Genomic DNA, 20,082 nt, shown 5'->3' with positions numbered 1-20,082 from the left:
TGCATTCTGTCCTCATTACGGAATCAGTCCCCTACTGTCTGAGGTGCTGTGGCGCCTGTTGTACCAATTGTGACCTCACCTATTAGCGGAAGGTAGTGCTGACGGCACAGTAACCCTCTGATCTTGGTGCCAAAGCTGCTTTACCGTTGCTTTAATAAAGGTTCTGAAACAAGATATCAATTAGTGTGGCTGGGGCAGTTTGATTTTAATGGATTACTGTAAACTTTACAGGTTAACTGGGAATGACTGTCAGTGGATCAAAGGGGCCATTCACCTTTTGTTTTATTCTGTTTTTATTTAAACTTCCAAATGAAACAAAATAAAGGTAAATATCAACATTGTTTGTACGTCAGCTTTCAAAAAAGGACAAGTAAAGAAAAGCAGATAAGGAGGTATCCAAAATATTCCTAGTTGGCATAGAATCATAGTGAATATATACAGGACTTATATAGGGCCAGATGATTTATTCTCTGCAGACACAGAATCCGCTGCCTTGCCGTTTCCTTTGCATTTTGAACCACAGGCGGATTTTGGAGCAAAATGCAAAATGTCACGTTTCTATGCCAAAATCCGACGCATCTGCCTGCATCCGATTGGAAACAATGCTTCCAGGTGCATGAAGAGCAGGAGAGGAGGAGCAGCTGGGCAGCAGATTCTCGGCCTGTGGAGATCCTCCATTGTCTGGCTCTAGCCTTAGTGCCATTGTTGTGGACTTACAGTCATGGCAGGTGGCTTGTTAATAGTTTAGTGGCGTGGTGACTTCTGGGGTTGGGGTGCCTGTGCTAGAGCAGGGATCCACAACCTTTTGAACCCATGAGCAACATTCAGAAGTAAAAGGAGTTGGGGGGCAACACTAGCATGAAAAATGTTCTTGGGGTGCCATATAAGGGCTGTGATTGGCCATTTGGTAGCCCCTATGTGGATTGTCAAACTACATTGAGGGTCTATTTGGCAGTGCACCTGGTTTTTATGCAACAAAAATAAGCTCCTGCTTTGAGGCCACTGGGAGCAACAAACAAAGAGGTTGGGGAGCAACATGTTACTCACGAGCTACTGGTTGGGGATCACTGTGCTAGAGGTTGTCCTGGGGGGGGGCTAAGTTTGAAAGTTTTGTTCTGCCTCCTGGACAAGTGGGTTATCCAGAAGTAATTCCAAATCGTACCAGGTAGTGTTATGGAAAAAGTATTGTTAGGTAGACAGAAGACAGAAGTAAGGTAAGAGATACAAATGTCGGATTGTGTCGCAGCGTTGATCCGACGCAACTCGACTGTCGGCTGCAAACGCTATGCCCTGTGTCTGCATCCGATATTTGTGTGACGTTGGATCAACAATACATTGCAGTGAACATGCTCCTGTGTTTACACACTGACACTTCTGACTAAGCTCATGGCAATGAAATGGGATTTGTCGGTTGTGGGGGCACTTGACTATACTGGATTCAGTTAATATGCTCTAGGTGCTCGGATTTATTTAATAATAAGTACAGGATCCTACATACAGGTCATATATAGGTGTATAGGTGCAGTAAACCATGTGAAAATGTCTTTATTTTCCCTGAACGAATGAGCCAACGGCTCCCACTTTGCTGGTTCCTGCTCTAAACGCCAAGAACCTGCGTTTGTTCCTATTTGTTGAATATTTTTAGCAGACACAAGGACATGTTTGGTTTTCAGGAGGGTGAAGTGTAAAGGGGTAAAAATTAAAGAATTTATTTTTATTATGTAAATAGTTAAGCAATGCTGTAGTGCAGCCAGCAGGTGGCACTAAGTCGACCTGTGAGTCTATATTATACAGTTCCTTGCTGGGGCACTTCTTCTTTTGGTCTATCACATCAAACAAGCAGCAGCAAACTGAAATGACCAGTTCCCTGGGGATAGGTTGGTGTCGTAGGGCTAGCCAATGGATAGTAGGGGCAAGTAAGTTCTCTCCAGGAGTGTAAGATAGAGAGGGGTAGTGAGCATAGACAGACCGTTGTCCCAACGAGGAGTATTAGCTTGGGGTTAGAGCCCTGAGGTGATTGTACATCAGAGAGGCAAGTAAGCCTTTAGGAGTAAGTTAGAGGACAGCCTATGTGAGAAGATTGGGCTATATATAGGGATATATAGAAACATTGGGGTAACAGTCACCCTGCAATAGTTCCAGGGGTACCCAGGGTACAAAGAAGCATCACCCCAAATGGACCCCCTTAGCTCATAACAAGGTTACAGATATATAGAAACATTGGGGTGTCACCCTGCTATAGTTCCAGGGGTACCCAGGGTACAAATAAATACTCACCCCAAATCTCCCCCTAACTGGCCTTCAGGCTGGACCCCCTTAGCTCATAACAAGGTTACAGATATATAGAAACATTGGGGTAACAGTCACCCTGCTATAGTTCCAGGGGTATCCAGGGCACAAATAAACACTCACCCCAAATCTGCCACTAACTGACCTTTAGGCTGGGCCCCCTTAGCTCATAACAAGGTTACAGATATATAGAAACATTGGGGTGTCACCCTGCTATAGTTCCAGGGGTACCCAGGGTACAAATAAGCACTCACCCCTAATCTCCCTCTAACTGACCTTCAGACTGGGCCCCCTTAGCTCATAACAAGGTTACAGATATATAGAAACATTGGGGTGTCACCCTGCTATAGTTCCAGGGGTACCCAGGGTACAAATAAACACCCACCCCAAATCTCCCCCTAACTGGCCTTCAGGCTGGGCCCCCTTAGCTCATAACAAGGTTACAGATATATAGAAACATTGGGGTAACAGTCACCCTGCTATAGTTCCAGGGGTACCCAGGGTACAAATAATTACTCACCCCAAATCTCCCCCTAACTGACCTTCAGACTGGACCCCCTTAGCTCATAACAAGGTTACAGATATATAGAAACATTGAGGTAACAGTCACCCTGCTATAGTTCCAGGGGTACCCAGGGCACAAATAAACACTCACCCCAAATCTCCCCCTAACTGGCCTTCAGACTGGGCCCCCTTAGCTCATAACAAGGTTACAGATATATAGAAACATTGGGGTGTCACCCTGCTATAGTTCCAGGGGTACCCAGGGTACAAATAAGCACTCACCCCAAATCTCCCCCTAACTGGCCTTCAGACTGGGCCCCCTTAGCTCATAACAAGGTTACAGATATATAGAAACATTGGGGTAACAGTCACCCTGCTATAGTTCCAGGGGTACCCAGGGTACAAATAAGCACTCACCCCAAATCTCCCCCTAACTGGCCTTCAGACTGCAGAAGTGTAATTACGCTCCCAAGTGTAAGCGTAATTACTCTTGGGAGACTGTAAGTACCAGTGTAAATATGAGTGCAAGTGTGTGTCACATGTATGTGGTGTTGGAGCAGCAGTTCCAGGCAGTATTTACATGTGAGAGATGTCGGTGGGTTTCCATCTTGGAATCTGAACTGCAGACTCTAATGGGGGAACTTGCAGCACTGAGGGGCAAACGTGGGGGAGGAAAGGAGAATCACAGAGTAATGACTGGCAGGGGCTAGTGGAGTGGGGGGAGGAGAAGGGGCAGTGGAGGCTAATGAGGGGGGGAGGTTTGTGACAGTCAGGAGGGGAAGTAGGGGACAGAAGGGTAGGGGGGTTAGACCGCAGCTTGTCCAAAACAACAAATTCACCTTTTTGGCTGAAGATTCTGGGGAGGAAAGCTCTGAAATGGCGTGTATGGAGGAGACTCACACTCAGAGCACCCTGGGAGGCAGTGGCTCTAATACGGGTGGTGGGGGAATACAAGGAAAGAAAGGCAGGTGTTAGTTGTAGGCAGGGCCACTATCGGAAATCACAGGGCCCCATACAACAAAAATTTCTGAGAGCTGCACACCATCATGGCCCCAGCCTAGACCCCCCACACCACAGTAAAAAAGCCACACAAGCATGGGTGCTAAAAACCCATTGGTGGCCAGGGTCCCCCCTACAAGTTGAAAAAATGGTGGTCAGGGGTCCCCCTTAAAAGTTAAAAAAAAATCACTAGTGGCCAGGCCGCCACAAAAAAATTGTGTTCAGGGACCCCATTGAATATTTTAAATTAATATTGGTAGCCATGGGCCTATAGAGTATTATAAGTTTACATTGGTGGCCAGGGGTTTAATAAAATTAAAAAACAGATTGGTGTTCAGTGGAACTTACCTCAGATTCTTCTTCATTGTCCTTCTTCCTTGTTTCCTTCTGCTCCTTTTGTGGATTTGTGTCTTTGGGTTTTCGGGACCTTGGGACATTGCGCTTCGGGTTCAGCTTGCGCGCTGTCAAGGGGGCTTGGCTAATTCGGAAACAGCAGCACAGCCAGGCTCCCCTTTAGGTATTGGGAGGGGATGGGGAAAACCCGGGAGTTGGAGTACACATAGGTACCAATGATTTTAAAAAACTAGGTGTAAAGTTGAGGGTGAGGACTTCCAAGGTAATTTTCTCAGAGATTTTACCTGTGCCACGAGCAACACTAAAGGTGGCCATAGACTCCAAGATCCGCTCGTTTGGCGACATCGCCAAACGAGCGGATCTTTCCCCGATATGCCACTAAACTGCGTGGCTATATCGGGGGTAATTCGAACGTTCGGCCATATGGCCGAACGATCGAATTACGATGTGCCAAGCGGCTCTGACGGGTCGGTCGGGTAGAAATCCAACCTTCCCGAACGATATCGTGGCCAGATATCGATCGGGAAGACCCGTCGGAAGCCCCCATACACGGGCAGATAAACTGTCAAATCGGTCCAAACGACCGATATCGGCAGCTTTATCTGCCCGTGTATGGCCACCTTAAGGAGACAGTGGGAGCTTAGGGAGATTAATGTGCGGCTGAGAGATTGGAATAGGGAGGAGGGTTTTGGGTTTTTGGAGAACTGGGCTGATTTCTCAGTCTGCTACAGGCTCTTTGCTAGGGATGGGCTTGTGATGGTGCAGCTGTTTTGGGAGAGAAGATGGCTAGACGGTTGGAGGAGATTTCAAACTAGTCGTAGGGGGGAGGGTTCAGTAAAGGATTCTGGGGAAGTTAGGTTGGATGAGATAGTGGGCAAAAGAATCAGTGGCACTGGCTGATACATTAGATAGCTTTAAGAAGGGGTTGGATGGTGTTTAGCAAGTGAGGGAATACAAACAGGGGTGTCCAAACTTTTTGCAACGAGGGCCAGAATTGGTGAGGTGAAAATGTGTGGGGGCTGACCATTCAGTGTGACATTCTTTAAAGGATAAGTAAACCTTTAAAGTAAGTGAATGTAAAATTGATGAGGGGGCTATTTAAGCACTTTTGTAATTTACATTCATTATTTATTTTCTTTTTAATTCCAAGATATTAAGGGATACATGTACTGTTAATATGAATGAATTTTGTTACAACAGCGCCACCTGCTGGTCAGTTTCCCACCAGTCTGACCACCAAGTAGTCAAGGAAGTTGTCAGGAGAAAGAAAGAGGCTGATGTTCTTCTGCTTAGGAAAGATGTGAGAAAGGTTTCTAATTCTTTTACTAAGCAGAAGAACATCAGCCTCTTTCTTTCTCCTGACAACTTCCTTGACTACTTGGTGGTCAGACTGGTGGGAAACTGACCAGCAGGTGGCACGGTTGTAACAAAATTCATAAAAAATAAAAATTCATAAAAAATAAATAATGAATGTAAACTACAAAAGTGCTTAGAATAGCCCCCCTCATCTATTTTACATTCACTTATTTTAAAGGTTTACTTATCCTTTAAACCATTACTGAGCCCTTTGGAAGCATTTGGCCAAATGTTAATATATCTAGGACTGCCCCAAGCTCCCGTATAAGAAACTATTCAAGGCTTTCCAAGTTCCCAGTGGGATGGGTCCCCTTCAGGTGTTCCTTACCCACTAGCGTTGAAATAAAACAACTGACCATAGATATCCATCATGAGATGGCAGCAAAGTGGCCAATGCAGTGGGTTCTAGAGCGAGTAGAGACCAGCCCTTATTTCTGATTTTCTCAGATTCACTTTCATCTGGTATGGTGCCTATGTATTGGAGAAAAGCTGATGTTATTCCAATATTTAAAAAGGGATTACGATCTCAGCCTGGCAATTATAGGCCAGTAAGCTTGACATCTGTGGTGGGCAAATTATTTGAAGGCTTGTTAAGGGATCACATTCAAAAAATTGTCCTAATGAATGTCATTATCAGCAGCAATCAGCATGGCTTTATGAAGGATAGGTCATGTCAGACGAATTTGATTGCATTTTATGAAGAGGTAAGTAAGATGCTGGACAGTGGGGGGGCAGTAGATATGATCTATTTGGATTTTGCCAAAGCGTTTGATACTGTGCCCCACAAACGACTGCTTTCTAAACTAAGGTCTGTTGGGCTTAATGAAGTCGTTTGCACGTGGATAGGAAATTGGCTACAGGATCGGGTACAGAGGGTGGTTGTTAATGGGACATTCTCTACTTGGAGTAAGGTTCTTAGTGGGGTCCCTCAGGGCTCAGTATTGGCTCCACTTTTATTTAACTTGTTCATTAATGACTTAGGGGAGGGTGTTGTAAGTAATGTATCAGTGTTTGCAGATGACACAAAATTATCAGCCCAATTAATTCCATCCAGGATGTGGCACTTGCAACAGGATCTTGACTAACTGGCAATCTGGGCAGCTAAGTGGCAAATGAGATTCAATGTTGATAAATGTAAAGTCCTGCACCTGGGATGTAACAATATCCACTTATACCCTTAATGGGACTGCACTAGGCAAATCCATAATGGAAACGGAGCTTGGAGTCCTTGTAGATAATAAACTTGTCTGTAGCAAGTAATGCCAGTCAGCAGCATCAAGGGCAAATAAGGTCTTGACTTGTATTAAATGGGGCAGAGAGTCACGGGAGGAGGGGGTCCCACTGTATAGAGACTGGTAAGGCCCCATCTAGAATATGCCCTACAGTTTTGGTCTCCATCACTCAAACAGGACATTATTGTATTAGAGAGGGTACAGAGAAGGACAACTAAGCTGGTAAAGGGAAAATCTTAGCTATGAGGAAAGACTGGCCAAATTGGGGATATTCACGCTGGAGAAGAGGCGCTTAAGGGGTGATATGATAACTATGTATAAATATATAAGGGGATCATATAATAATCTCTCTAATGATTTATTTACCAGTAGGTCTTTCCAGCTGACACAAGGTCACCCATTCCGATCAGAAGAAAAGAGGTTCTGCCTAAATATTGGGAAGGGGTTTTTTACAGTGAGAGCTGTGAAGATGTGGAATTCTCTCCCTGAATCAGTTGTACAGGCTGATACATTAGATAGCTTTAAGAAGGGGTTGGATAGCTTTTTAGCAAGTAATGGAATACAGGGTTATGGGTAATAGCTCATAGTACAAGTTGATCCAGGGACTGGTCCGATTGCCATTTTGGAGTCAGGAAGGAATTTTTCCCCTCTAAGGCAAATTGGAGAGGCTTCAGATGGGTTTTTTGCCTTCCTCTGGATCAACTGGCAGATAGGTAGTTAATAAACAAAAAAAAGGTTGAACTCGATGGACATGTGTCTTTTTTCAACCTTACTTACTATGTTACTATGTTACTATGAGTAGGTGAGATGGCATTATATTCTGAAACTTTTTCTGGCATCTGGCACCGAAATAATCAGTCAAGCTTTGCACCATTGTAAATAGAATTGGCATGTTGTACATTCTGGGCTCTTCAAATGTTGAGACCAGCCACCCAAAGTAGTAAACTGTCAGCAGTCTCTCATGGTGGGTTGAGTCATCCTGTTAGGAGACAAGTCCTGCAGCAAAACTAGATGAAGAGCTTGCGCACAGCTCCGTGGCAGCCTCTGGAGAACCACAGCAATTTCAGTGTAATGGACCAAGGAATATAGATACAAATATGTAAATTCAGAACCATCATCTCATGGACAGTTACGATACATAGTACAGTATATAGACAGTATCATTATTCTGTCACCAAATTGCATTTGTTATATCACAACAAAGTTTATAGTTCAGAAATATTCTATGTATTCTATAAACTTTGTTGTGATATAACCAAATATCTATATTCCTTGGTGTATTATCGGAGCAGGCCACAAGATGGCAATACTCTGTTGAGTAAATGTTGGAGCTGACACACTTATTGTTGGTGTAAATTGGGTTAGTAAATAGCTGAGGTTCACTTACACTGTAACAAGCACCTGATGAAGGATATTTATATCTGAAACATGTTATGAGAAATAAAAATACACTGAAATTGCTGTGGTTCTCCAGAGTTTACTTTTAAGCTGATTTGGAAGTTTCATGGCTTCATGGGGTTGCTACTCTGTTGGAGATAAATTCAAACACATGGAGTGAGGGACCATCAAAAATTTTGAAACAACTTAAGAAGATAGACGGCTCTACTCATCTCTGCTCGGGCTGGCCAGTTGGTTGCCAATTTTTATCCAGGCCTGCCCTTGAATGGGCGAATCCTTGTTTAAGACTGCGGGCCAGTCTGAAATTATAAACGGGCTGCAATTGGCCCTCGGGCCAGAGTTTGGTCATGCCTGGAATACAGGGTTATGGAAGACCGTTCATAGTACAAGTTGATCCAGGGACTGGTCCCATTGCCATCAGGAAGGCATTTTACCCCTCAAATTGCAAAATTGGAGAGGCTTCAAGTTTTTTTTTGCCTTCCTCTGGATCAACTGGCAGGTTATATACAGACTTAAAAAGGTTGAACTTGATGCACGTGTGTATTTTTTCAACCTAACTTACTATGTTACTAGTTGCATGAGTGTCCATTCTACGACAGACTCCTTCAATACCTAACTTAGCTTTGGAAAACCAACCTTTGACAACCATAATTCCCAGCATCCTCAACCAGCCCTTGGCCCTTGCATCTCAAACAACTATAGCAGGAGATAATAACCTATGTACTGCTATAGTTTATATAGCGACTGCCTCTCCAGCTCTGGCTAGGTTCCAATGGAAACAGTCATGGATTCTCTCACAGTGTTCACATGTTCGGCACGTGGGAGTGAATGAAATGAAGCAGCAGTGCCAGGTGGCACACAAGAACTAAATGGCGCACATTTCATCGGCAGATTCCATCTGACTTGGCAGTAACGTGAGCTTTGTCTGCCAACAATCCTATTCAAAGCTTCCAGAGTTGAGAAATGGGCAGAGAAGAAAGTGTTGACCGGATGCTGCATTGGACTCTATCCAGGAACCCGACCACCGACACAGGCCAAACCCTACTGGAGCCAAAAGACTCATAACAATACTGCTTGGACCCTTTGACACAGGGGGGCTGATTCGGATATTCAGTCAGTATCTTCATGGGAACAACAGATGACAGTTTGATGATGCATTATATGCGCTCTTTACTTCAGTCCTGTCTTATCTACCCCAGTCTTAAAGCTTCTCTCTCCGCCAAGCAAAATGTCTCCCACCTTGGCACTTCCATGTCCCTGTATTCCTGCACGAATGACATCAGCAATCATGGGGCCCCAAGTTATCAGGGCCCTTCCCCTCTGAGTGCCCCAATTATTAGCTCACTGCTCATCTGGGCCCTCTGGGTGGTAGGCCCTTCTTACTAGTATAATGGGCCCCAATGAAGAAGAATTCTCCTTAAATGCACAGCCATGTGTTGGACGACCCGAAACCTGTGGGTTTACCACCTCCAGGTGCGCTGCACTAATGAGGCGAGTTGAAACTCACCGCAGCTACACCAGGCAAAAAAAGGGAGGCAAAAAATCAGCTCCAGGTAGCCACATTTCTGCTTTTCAAGTGTAGAGAGTGCAGTTGCATCAAAATTGTCAGTTGCCAAAATTCTGCTCTTCAAGTGTAGAGAGGGCAGTTGCATCATGGACCTCCCTGGACCAGGGCGGGACACCGGGAAAAAACACGGTGGGCCCCCAGGGTCTTGTGGGCCCCGACGGGCCAGATCCAGATCCGCTTCTTAATGCCGCGGCCTCCCCTTGTTGGGCGGTCACGGCAAAAAGAATTTGCGTGTACTCGGTGCGGCGCGCATGTGCACAGATGCAGCGCAGCTAGCCGGAGCGGCAGGGGGGCCCTGGGGCAGTAGCCCCGGTGGGCCCCAGGGCCCCCAGTTCAACCCTGCCCTGGACTCCTTGAAAAGGTGAGTGCATGGGCAGGGGGGCTGGGAGACAGCACAGAAGTTAGGGAATCTGCCCCATAGAGTTTCTTGAGCTAAATTCTACAATGACATTTTTACATTTTTATCTTCTCTTCTTCACTCCCATTCCTCATATCCAATCGTTTCCTTTCCACGGATCATAACCTTTGCCTGTTAGGGAAGGATAGAAATAATTCTCTTCACAGCTGCCACAGAAGAAAATGTAAAAATGTGGCACAAATGAAGAAAACCGACAATCTGCCATGAATATACATTTATATTTTACAAGGTGACTTTTATTAGAGTGCATTGGCATGTTATTATAAAAAAGCCAAGTATAGGATAAGAATACAAAATAAAATGTGAAGTTCAATCAAAATATAAATAATTTAAATATATTCTAATTTAGGTTATTTAAAGGAGAAGGAAAGGTTAAAACTAAGTAAGCCTTATCAGAAAGGTCCATCTAAATATACCAGTAAACCCCCAAAGTAATGTTGCTCTGAGTCCCCTGTCAAAAGAAACAGCACATTTCTTTCCTTCTATTGTGTACTCATGGGCTTCTGTATCAGACTTCCTGTTTTCAGCTTAAACCTCCAGGGCTAGGGCTTGAGCATGCTCAGTTTGTTCCTCTCTCCCCCTCCCTCCCTTCTCTACTGTAATCTGAGCCCAGAGCAGGGAGAGACTCAGGCAGGAAGTGATGTCACACCACGTTAATACTGCAGCTCCTATTCTAAACAAATAGAGAGTTTCTAGAGCTTTTTACTCAGGTATGGTAAAACATTCTACAGAATAAATATAGCATTCTAGCTTGCACTATTGCAGCTAATCTATTGGCAATAAAATGCCTCCGTAGCTTTCCTTCTCCTTTAAATATAGTATATGTATTTATATTAAAAACAAACACAGATGTCCCAGCTTTTCCATAAAAACCCTTGAATCCAAACTACAAATTAGAAAAGTCTGTACTTGGCCCAACCAACACTTCTCCATTTCTTATCAACTCCGATATATATATTGTTTCTATGCAATATACAAAGATAAATCCCATCTAAACAGATAACACACGACTGGGAAACAACTTGGGGTCAGATTAATATGGATCACCATCTGGGCTGTAACACAAAGTAGACAAATACCGACACAGTCCAGAGTTCAGAGTTGTGACTTTTCACTAAACTTCCATAACCAACAATCTTTCATCTAAAGGCGACTCTGTGATAACTGGGATAATGGAGGAAAAAACCTTCACAGACTTTTTATTCACTATCATTTTCCCACTTACAGAACAAAGTCCATAGTAAGTGGCAGAAAATAAGTGAAAAACAATGATGCCAAGAGAATAACTATATTTTAAATACTCATTCCTAAACAATCTTGCAAATATTTGTATTCAGTGTTCCGCAGTAGTGACGAGTGAAATTCTTCGCCAGGTTTCGATGCGAAAAAAAAGCCCATAAACATTCAAAAATTCATAATAGCAACATTCGAATTTAGATTTTTTTCCCATGCATCTCTAAAAATTTGTGGTTTTCTAATTTTTTAAAAAAGCTCTAAAAAAAAGTGTAAAAACCACAAAAATCTCTAATACAAAACTTCACAATATATTAGACTGCTTTAAATAAATTCTGGCTTTGATCTGTTTTTTTCTCTAGAAATTGTCCGAAAAAACTTTCATATTTTGAGGTTTTTAAGGTATTATTTTAGTTATTTTAGTAATTTACATTCATTATTTATTTTGTTTTTATTCCAAGATATTAAGGGATACATGTGCTGTTAATATGAATAAATTTTGTTCCAACAGCGCCACCTGCTGGTCAGTTTCCCACCAGTCTGACCAGCAAGTAGTCAAGGAAGTTGTCAGGAGAAAGAAAGAGGCTGATGTTCTTCTGCTTAGGAAAAGAATTATAAACCTTTCTCAGATCTTTCCTAAGCAGAAGAACATCAGAGCAGCCTCTTTCTTTCTCCTGACAACTTCCTTGACTACTTGCTGGTCAGACTGGTGGGAAACTGACCAGCAGGTGGCGCTGTTGGAACAAAATGATGGGATATGTGCAATTATTGATGAGCGAATGCATTGAAATCAATTACACGTGCAACTTTTTCCTCTCTCTAAATGCATAAGTCAATGGGCATTTTTATTGCAGTAACTTTTTTTGTCTCTGCAACCAGCAGGTGGCAATGTTGTAACAAAATTCATTCATATTAACAGTACATGTATCCCTTAATATCTTGGAATCAAAACAAAATAATATAATGAATGTAAATTACAAAAGTGATTAGAATAGTCCCCTAATCAATTTTATATTCACTTATTTTAAAGGTTTACTTATACTTTAAGAAACTACATTAGACTGCAGTTATGGATGGTACCATTTTCTACTGGTAAATGGGTGAGATCAACTACTAACAGATTCTTATTGTCTGGGGGAGCACAGGAATAACATTTCTCCGAGATAACTGGACTGGATTTGTGAGTGGAAAACCAACAAATTTTTTTTGAATTGGGCAGGAGGAACCAAGCCTGAACCTTGATTTCCCCATCTGCAACACAGTAGTGCAGTCAACCAAAACAAACCATTGCTGCCCAAATTGGCTACCTGACATCTAATCATCAGGTATCAACTACCTGTGGGCAATACATGAGATTAGTGTGGAAAAGTTAAGGTCTACCATGTACTACTCAATGTATTTCAGCAGTCTTTTCCAGATCTGTGTTGAGTTTGGAGTGGACCTGAGATGTGATACTTTTATAGTTTTTATATAAATACTGCATCGATCTGCCTGTTGGGTTAACTACGTTTTTTAGGTTAAATTGTTCTACCATAATGTTCCCAAACATACCCACAGCATGCTTTATTGCTTTATTGGATCTACAAGGAGTAATCGACAAAAATAAAGTCAATTGGCATTTTTGAATCAAAACAATTTATTGCCACTAATGCAGGGTCTTTGCCAACAGCTGCACATGAGAATGAGCGGGTTTGAAGGCAAAAGAGGTATAATGTAATCTAAACATTTCAAGGTATGAAATATCTAAAAGACCTTATCGAGGACTCCAACTTTGCTTCATATCCTGCCCTGCAACATCAGACCACTACCCTTATTTCCGTATTTTCAAATGAGATGCCTCTTAAAGACACAGTTGGGCACACTCTCACCCACTCTCTTTGTCACCAATATGGAAGATACCCTCGCATTCGACAATCCCACAAAACTAATGGCAAACCTATATTGCAATATTCTGGCAGGAACACCCTCGCCTTTCACATCTGCCCAAGCACGATGGTCAGAAAATATACCTACTCTATCTCCAGACGACTGGGATGAAGCCACTGAGCATGTCTATAAACCTCTTACCTCAATTCGAGACAAACTAATACACTACAAACTCTTTCATCAAATATATGTAACCCCAGTCAAGCTTAAGCGCACGGGGAAAACTCCCCACGACCATTGCCCTCGATGTAACACCCAACATAGTTACATAGTTATAGTTAACATGCCAACTTCTACCACATGCTATGGGAATGCCCAACCTTAGTCTCCTACTGGACAAAAATAATCTAAACTTTAGCCACGGAGCTGGGATCCCCACATATCGTGTCTCCCTCGTTCGGTTTACTAGGAATCCTAGACGATGTCCTCACCACCAACCAGGTCTGCTTGAGTACCAGAGCGCTACTATTCTACGCCAAAAAAATGTGAAACTGCACTGGATGACCCCTAATCCACCTACCAGAGACTCCTGGATCCACCTAGTTAACTCCGCTATCCCCCTCATTAAGCTTACTTATGAGGCCAGAGGTAGTTATAAAACATTTGATAAAATCTGGAGCCCCTGGTTGGAAACTGGATTGGGAGCATCAGTAAACTTCACTCTTGCTGAAGTCAGGACTGCCAATGCCCTTTGAGACCTACATGGGAATTAATAGATCTCTATACCTAATCAAACCTGACTCAATTCAATGAGCAAAATCGTATGTACTATATAACACACTGTATCTACTGTATACCTGAACTCTATATATGATGGGGTGTTTTTTTTTCTTTTTTTTCTGATTAACTGTATAACTTTAAATAAAAACCAATAAAAAGTTTTCCTCTAAAAAAAAAATAAAAAAAAAATAAAAAATGAATGGACTTTAACGTAAAACATCAAATAATAATGTAAATAATGGTTGGTGAAGCTGAGACATTGCTTTATAGTCTGTTTTGTCTAGTGCCTGAAGGACAAGAAGGTTTCTTTGAAATAATTGCTGTTCAGGCAATAAGGTTACGTATATGGTTTTATTGTGCTGTAAATCAATTCCTATTCCTTTGGGCAGGGTCTGTTTTGTCGCACGCATTCGGTATCTTATCATTGCTTCTGCCTCCCCTTTAACCTATAAAAAACCCAACAAGTTATGAATATCAACATAACAAGGTTTGAAGCTATAGAGAAGCGCATTTGTCACTGAAGGAGATCTAAAGCTCAAGGGAAAGTTATGCTTTGTGTTATTCGGACACATAATTAGGGCACTTATGGTCACTAATGTCCAAAATCAAGACAAAAGAGATCCTCTATTGTCCTAGACATGAGCCCAGCCTAAAACAAATGGGGCATAAGCTTCACATGATTAAAAAGGTGTAAATGAGATATATTTAACAGGTACATAATCCCATACTAATATGTGAAAATATAATATATGAAAAAACACAGTTTTGTCTTTTTTATGACCGATGTGATATCACTGACATAATAATGTTGAGGATGTCACTTCATCTTATAAATTCACCAGCCAGAACCTGGAGAAATAGACTTTGGCGAAAAGGGTGACATATAGAAAAGTTCACAACTTTAGAAAACGCTGCCCAATAACCTGAGGGGAGCCGTTACCTCGGCCTTCATCCAATCCAAACATCAACTTCTCCCATTCGCCATCTAAAACCTGCCAAATTGCTGTTTTAGCCTATGGGGGACCTCCTAGAACCGATTTGGAGTCAATTGGTGGACTTTTTTTGGAAAAACTTCGAATCGAATTCGATCGAATGCACTATTAATGCAGACCTATTCGATCGAAAACGGACCTTTTTGACCCCAAAAAACTTCAACTTAATTTCGGTTGGTCTTTTTGAATTCGAAGTTTTTTCGATATGAAATTCGAGCCTTGATAAATATGCCCCTTACAATCTTATTAAATACATAGGGGCAGATTTATAAAAGGTCAAGTTGAATTTTTGAATTGAAAAAATTCTAATTTCGAGCTATTTTTGTGTACTTTGACTAGGAAATAGTCCAAATTCAATTTGAATGTGCAAAAGCTTCGAATATCGAAATTTATCATGTACTGTCTCCTTAAAAATTCGACTTCGACCATTCGCCATCTAAAACCTGCCGAATTTCTGTTTTAGCCTATGATAGACCATAGGCTAGAATCTATTTGGAGTCAATTGGTGGACTTTGAAAAATCAAAGTTTTTTTTGGGAGAATCTAATTTGATCTAATGCGATTCGTAGGCTACGAATTATCCCGAAAACGGACCTTTTTGCCCAAAAAAAACCTCGACTTAATTTCGGTTGGTCTTTTTGAATTTTGAAGTTTTTTCAATTCAAAATTCGACTTTTCAAAAATATGCCCCATAATGTTATTAGTAGTGATGGGCGAATTTGCGCCATTTCGCTTCGCCGAAAAATTCACGAATTTCGCGCAAAATTTGCGAAACGGCGAAAAATTCGCGAAACGGCGCCGGCGTCTCGTTTTTGACGCCGGCGCCCGTTTTTGACGCCGGCGTCCGTTTTTCGAAAAAAAAATTTTGACGCCGGGCGAATTTTTTCCGCGAATTTTCACGGGAGTTTCGCGAATTTATTCGCTGGCGGCGAATCGCGCAAATTCGCCGCGAATTCGCGCCTGGCGAATAAATTCGCCCAACACTAGTTATTAGCCGTTTACACTTTTTTCAGTTTTCATATGTAATTATTTTACATTTTTATGTTGTTAATATAATGTTTTACATTTTTATTATATTACCATAGATACTGCCGGTTTATTCTTGTACCGTACTGAAATTGTTTAGACTTTTTTCCCCTCCTATTTGCATCGAATTTGTGTTTATTTTGATTTAAATAATTTTTTTTTTAATTCTACTAATTTTTTCTTGGCATATTCTGTAGTATGCCACTACTTTTTCTTACACTGGTTATTTTATTTAGCCTTAAGTATTTTGTCTTTTTGTGTATACAGCAAATCTGCGCTTCTGAAAACAGCAGCACTGGTATTTATTGTCCCTTATTTACTAAGCAGCAGATTATTATATGAAGTGTTTTATCAAGTTAGTCTTTTACACTCCATTATTTCTTTTTCATCTTATCGTATTTGAACTATGAACATGACCAATTGATACTGTACATTTATAACATTTTATAACTTGAAATAACAGTATTGTAATTCTGATAGATTAGATAGAGATTACAATGCATCTCCACCCAACAGCTATTTGGATGAAGAAATGTCGTTTTGTGCAGCTTTTCAATATGCATATTTCCAATGGTTTGAAATTATTTGCAAATATAATTGCACTTTAAAGCAGTGTTTGTATATTCTGCATTATTTCAGGTAGTGATGAGCGAATTTGTCCCATTTGGCTTTGCCGATAAAATTGCAAAATGACGAAAGAATTCCCGCATTGAAGTCAATGGACGTCAAACTTTTTTTTTTTACAAGCAACATTATCTTTGTCACTTCCTTGTGACAACTTATTGGTCTTGGCGACTTTTTTGTCTCAGAGACTTTTTTGGTCCGAGTTCATTAAAGTCAATGGGCATATGTTCTTATGGGGACTTTTTTTGTCTCAACGACAATTTTGTCTTGGAGACTTTTTTGTCGCGGTGGAATTTTGTTGCAGTTTGGTGAAATAATTCACAGATTGCAAAATGCAGAATTTGGCTGTAAATCCATGCCTGCCAAAAATAATTCACTCATCGCTTCACCACGGAAGAAATTCTGGTTACAATAGAAATAACATTTACAAACAAGTTTAAATCCACTTTCCACGGAAAGTCGCTTACAATTACATTTACCTTCAATTATGCAAAAATGATTTTTGAATGGAGAGCCTCTTTCTTTCTCCTGACAACTTCCTTGACTACTTTTAATTCCAAGATATTAAGGGATACATGTACTGTTAATATGAATGAATTGTGTTACAACAGCGCCACCTGCTGGTCAGTTTCCCACCAGTCTGACCAGCAAGTAGTCAAGGAAGTTGTCAGGAGAAAGAAAGAGGCTGATGTTCTTCTGCTTAGGAAAAGAATTAGAAACCTTTCTCACATCTTTCCTAAGCAGAAGAACATCAGAGCAGCTTCTTTCTTTCTCCTGACAACTTCCTTGACTACTTGCTGGTCAGACTGGTGGGAAACTGACCAGCAGGTGGCGCTGTTGTAACAAAATTCATTCATATTAACAGTATATGTATCCCTTAATATCTTGGAATAAAAAGAAAATAAATAATGAATGTAAATGACAAAAGTGCTTAGAATAGCCCCCTCATCAATTTTACATTCACTTACATTCACTTACATTCAGGTTACTAACTAGTCTGCTCTCCGCAGTGAAAGCCTCTGGTAGCTCTGCTAACTACCGTCAGCCTGATCCTCACTTGTAGTTCACTTGGACAGGCTCTAACCTTAGAAGAACTAGCCCTTCTCTTACATCAGGCTCTTTCGCACCTTCCACCCCCTCTAGTCAATTGGGTCTTAAGAGATAGAACCTCTTGCTTCATCCACTTTTAAACATTAGGGGATACCTGACATTTTTGGCCAATAAGGACATCCTGGAAAAGGAACCTCCTCCAACTCTGAACAAACCCAGCCCAGTGCTAGGGTGAACCCTTAAGTGGACTTTGCCTTAGTAAAGGTGAAACCTCTAACCTCCTATGCTCGTGTTGATATTGTAGATACATCTTTATTACTGAAGGTACATCTACTGATATTGCTATAATTTATTGTTTTATGACTGGATCATGGACATCACAGACGTACTAGACACACCATGTCCGTGACAATTAACTAAAATCCCCACCCTTGCAAACCATGTGTTTTCAAAACAAAGTCCTTTGGGAAAGATAAAAGCTAAACGGTGTGTAGAAACTATTCATCCTTTTCTCTTATAAAAGCTGTGAAACATGAAAATCTCTACAGTTTAGGCGTCTCCAGTTCAGTTCTAGTTTTAAACATGAGATCATTTTACACCCTTCTAGTTATTTTTTGTATTAGATTACCACTATACACTGCCTTCACCCTTTGTTGTGACTGGTTTGCTAGCAGGACTCCCGTATGCAGGAGGACCAAACATGGAGTAACTTCAGTTTCCCTGTTTGTCTTTTTTAGCAGCAACAACAAAAAAACACACAGAGAAATGGTGGAATAAAAAGTCTGATGAGGTGTAAAACTGCAAATGGAGCATGTTTTATTTCATTTTTCATGCACTTGAATACATTTAGTGTTAATGCAAATATAGGCTTCTGCTATATTAGATACATTTAGCAATGCTGTGGCCAGTACAAGAGAAACAGTTCTTTGGTGACATTCACAAAGACCTGGGCCTACTTGTGTATGGGAAATAAAAGCTGAGCATTTAACAATTGCAACACTTTTGTCTCTGGTCCTCGTTCCAAGCCTCCATCTTGTCTTTCTGCCTGTTCCTGGAAACCTCCATCATCCAGATTGTTTATGCTAGGGCCATATAGTGCAGTGTTTGACTCTTAACTTCCACTCCCCTCATATTCATGGAAGAACTGTCAAAATACCAATCCTAATTCACTCTCGTTTTCTATTAGCTACTCTTTATTCTCCATTCCCTTCTTTATGAGTTTCTCCTCCCCTTCACTCAGCTTGGACTTTTTGTCCTTCTTACACTACCTTCTTTTTAACTTTTTAGTTATTCCTTTTTTAATTTCATCCTTCTTTTCCTTCTCACCTTCATCTGTCCATTGCCACTTGTTCTTGTTCTCTCACCTCCCTAATCCCTTCTTTGCCTTAACAGTTTGTCTTTGCTTTACCTTTGCATCTCCTTGTTTGAGTCTCCCCGTCAGACCCATACACCTTCACCTCTTGTTATGCTCCCTCCATTCTCTCCCTTGCCCCATTGCCCTTTGATCTTCTTTTTTTTTCCTTATTTTTCAATACTCATGAACTAATTTATCAAAGATCGAAAGTTAAGACTTGTTTTTACCTTGAATGAACTCAAAACTCGAACAGTATCTTATTTAAGAAAAAACTTGAACGTCTAAAACTCAAATGAATATTACCGACTCGAAAACTTGAATCGAAACGAATTAGACTAAACTTGAATGGAACTGTTTCTCCTAAAAAACTTGAATGTCAGAAAGGCTATTACCATCTTCAAATGGGTCACTTGACCTCTGCCATTGACTTCTACATGAACTCGGCAGGTTTAAGGTTTCCGAATAGTAGAATTTGAGTTATTCCCAGGGTCCAAGTATGAGAAATCTTGAATTTGTGAGTTTTCGAAAATTCGAATTTGAATTTACAATTCGCACTTTAGTAGAACTTTTTTTTTATTCTGTTTTTCTTACCTTGCTTCCTTCCTTCCAGTGTTAATACAGAAACATTTCAATGTGCAATTAATTAACATTTAATTTGGGAGTCACAGAAGGAATGCTTGAGATTTTAGACTGTAAGTTCTTTTGGGCAGGGCCCTTAAAACCTCTTGTTTCAGTTATTGGTTGCTTTGTATGTAATACTGTATGTTCATTTATTGTACCATGCTGGGGAATGTGCTGACTTTTTATAAATACATGTTAACAATAATAAATAATAATAACAGTTGAATAAATCAACCACTGCTCCATTGGGTGATGTCCCATGGCACTATGAGAAGAAGACAGAGGCACACACAATATTTGATGGTTCCTTCATGAAAGTTAGTTTGGTTTTCCTTGCACTGGTCTAGCAGATCAAAAAGCTTCTCTGTACTACAGTGGACTTCACCATGGTAAGACACGTAGACTTGGTGAGCACCAGTC

Source organism: Xenopus laevis, chromosome 3S (assembly GCF_017654675.1).
Source record: "Xenopus laevis strain J_2021 chromosome 3S, Xenopus_laevis_v10.1, whole genome shotgun sequence".
NCBI lineage: Eukaryota > Metazoa > Chordata > Amphibia > Anura > Pipidae > Xenopus > Xenopus laevis.
The sequence above is the reverse complement of the archived record's forward strand: the minus strand, read 5'-3'. Positions refer to the sequence as shown.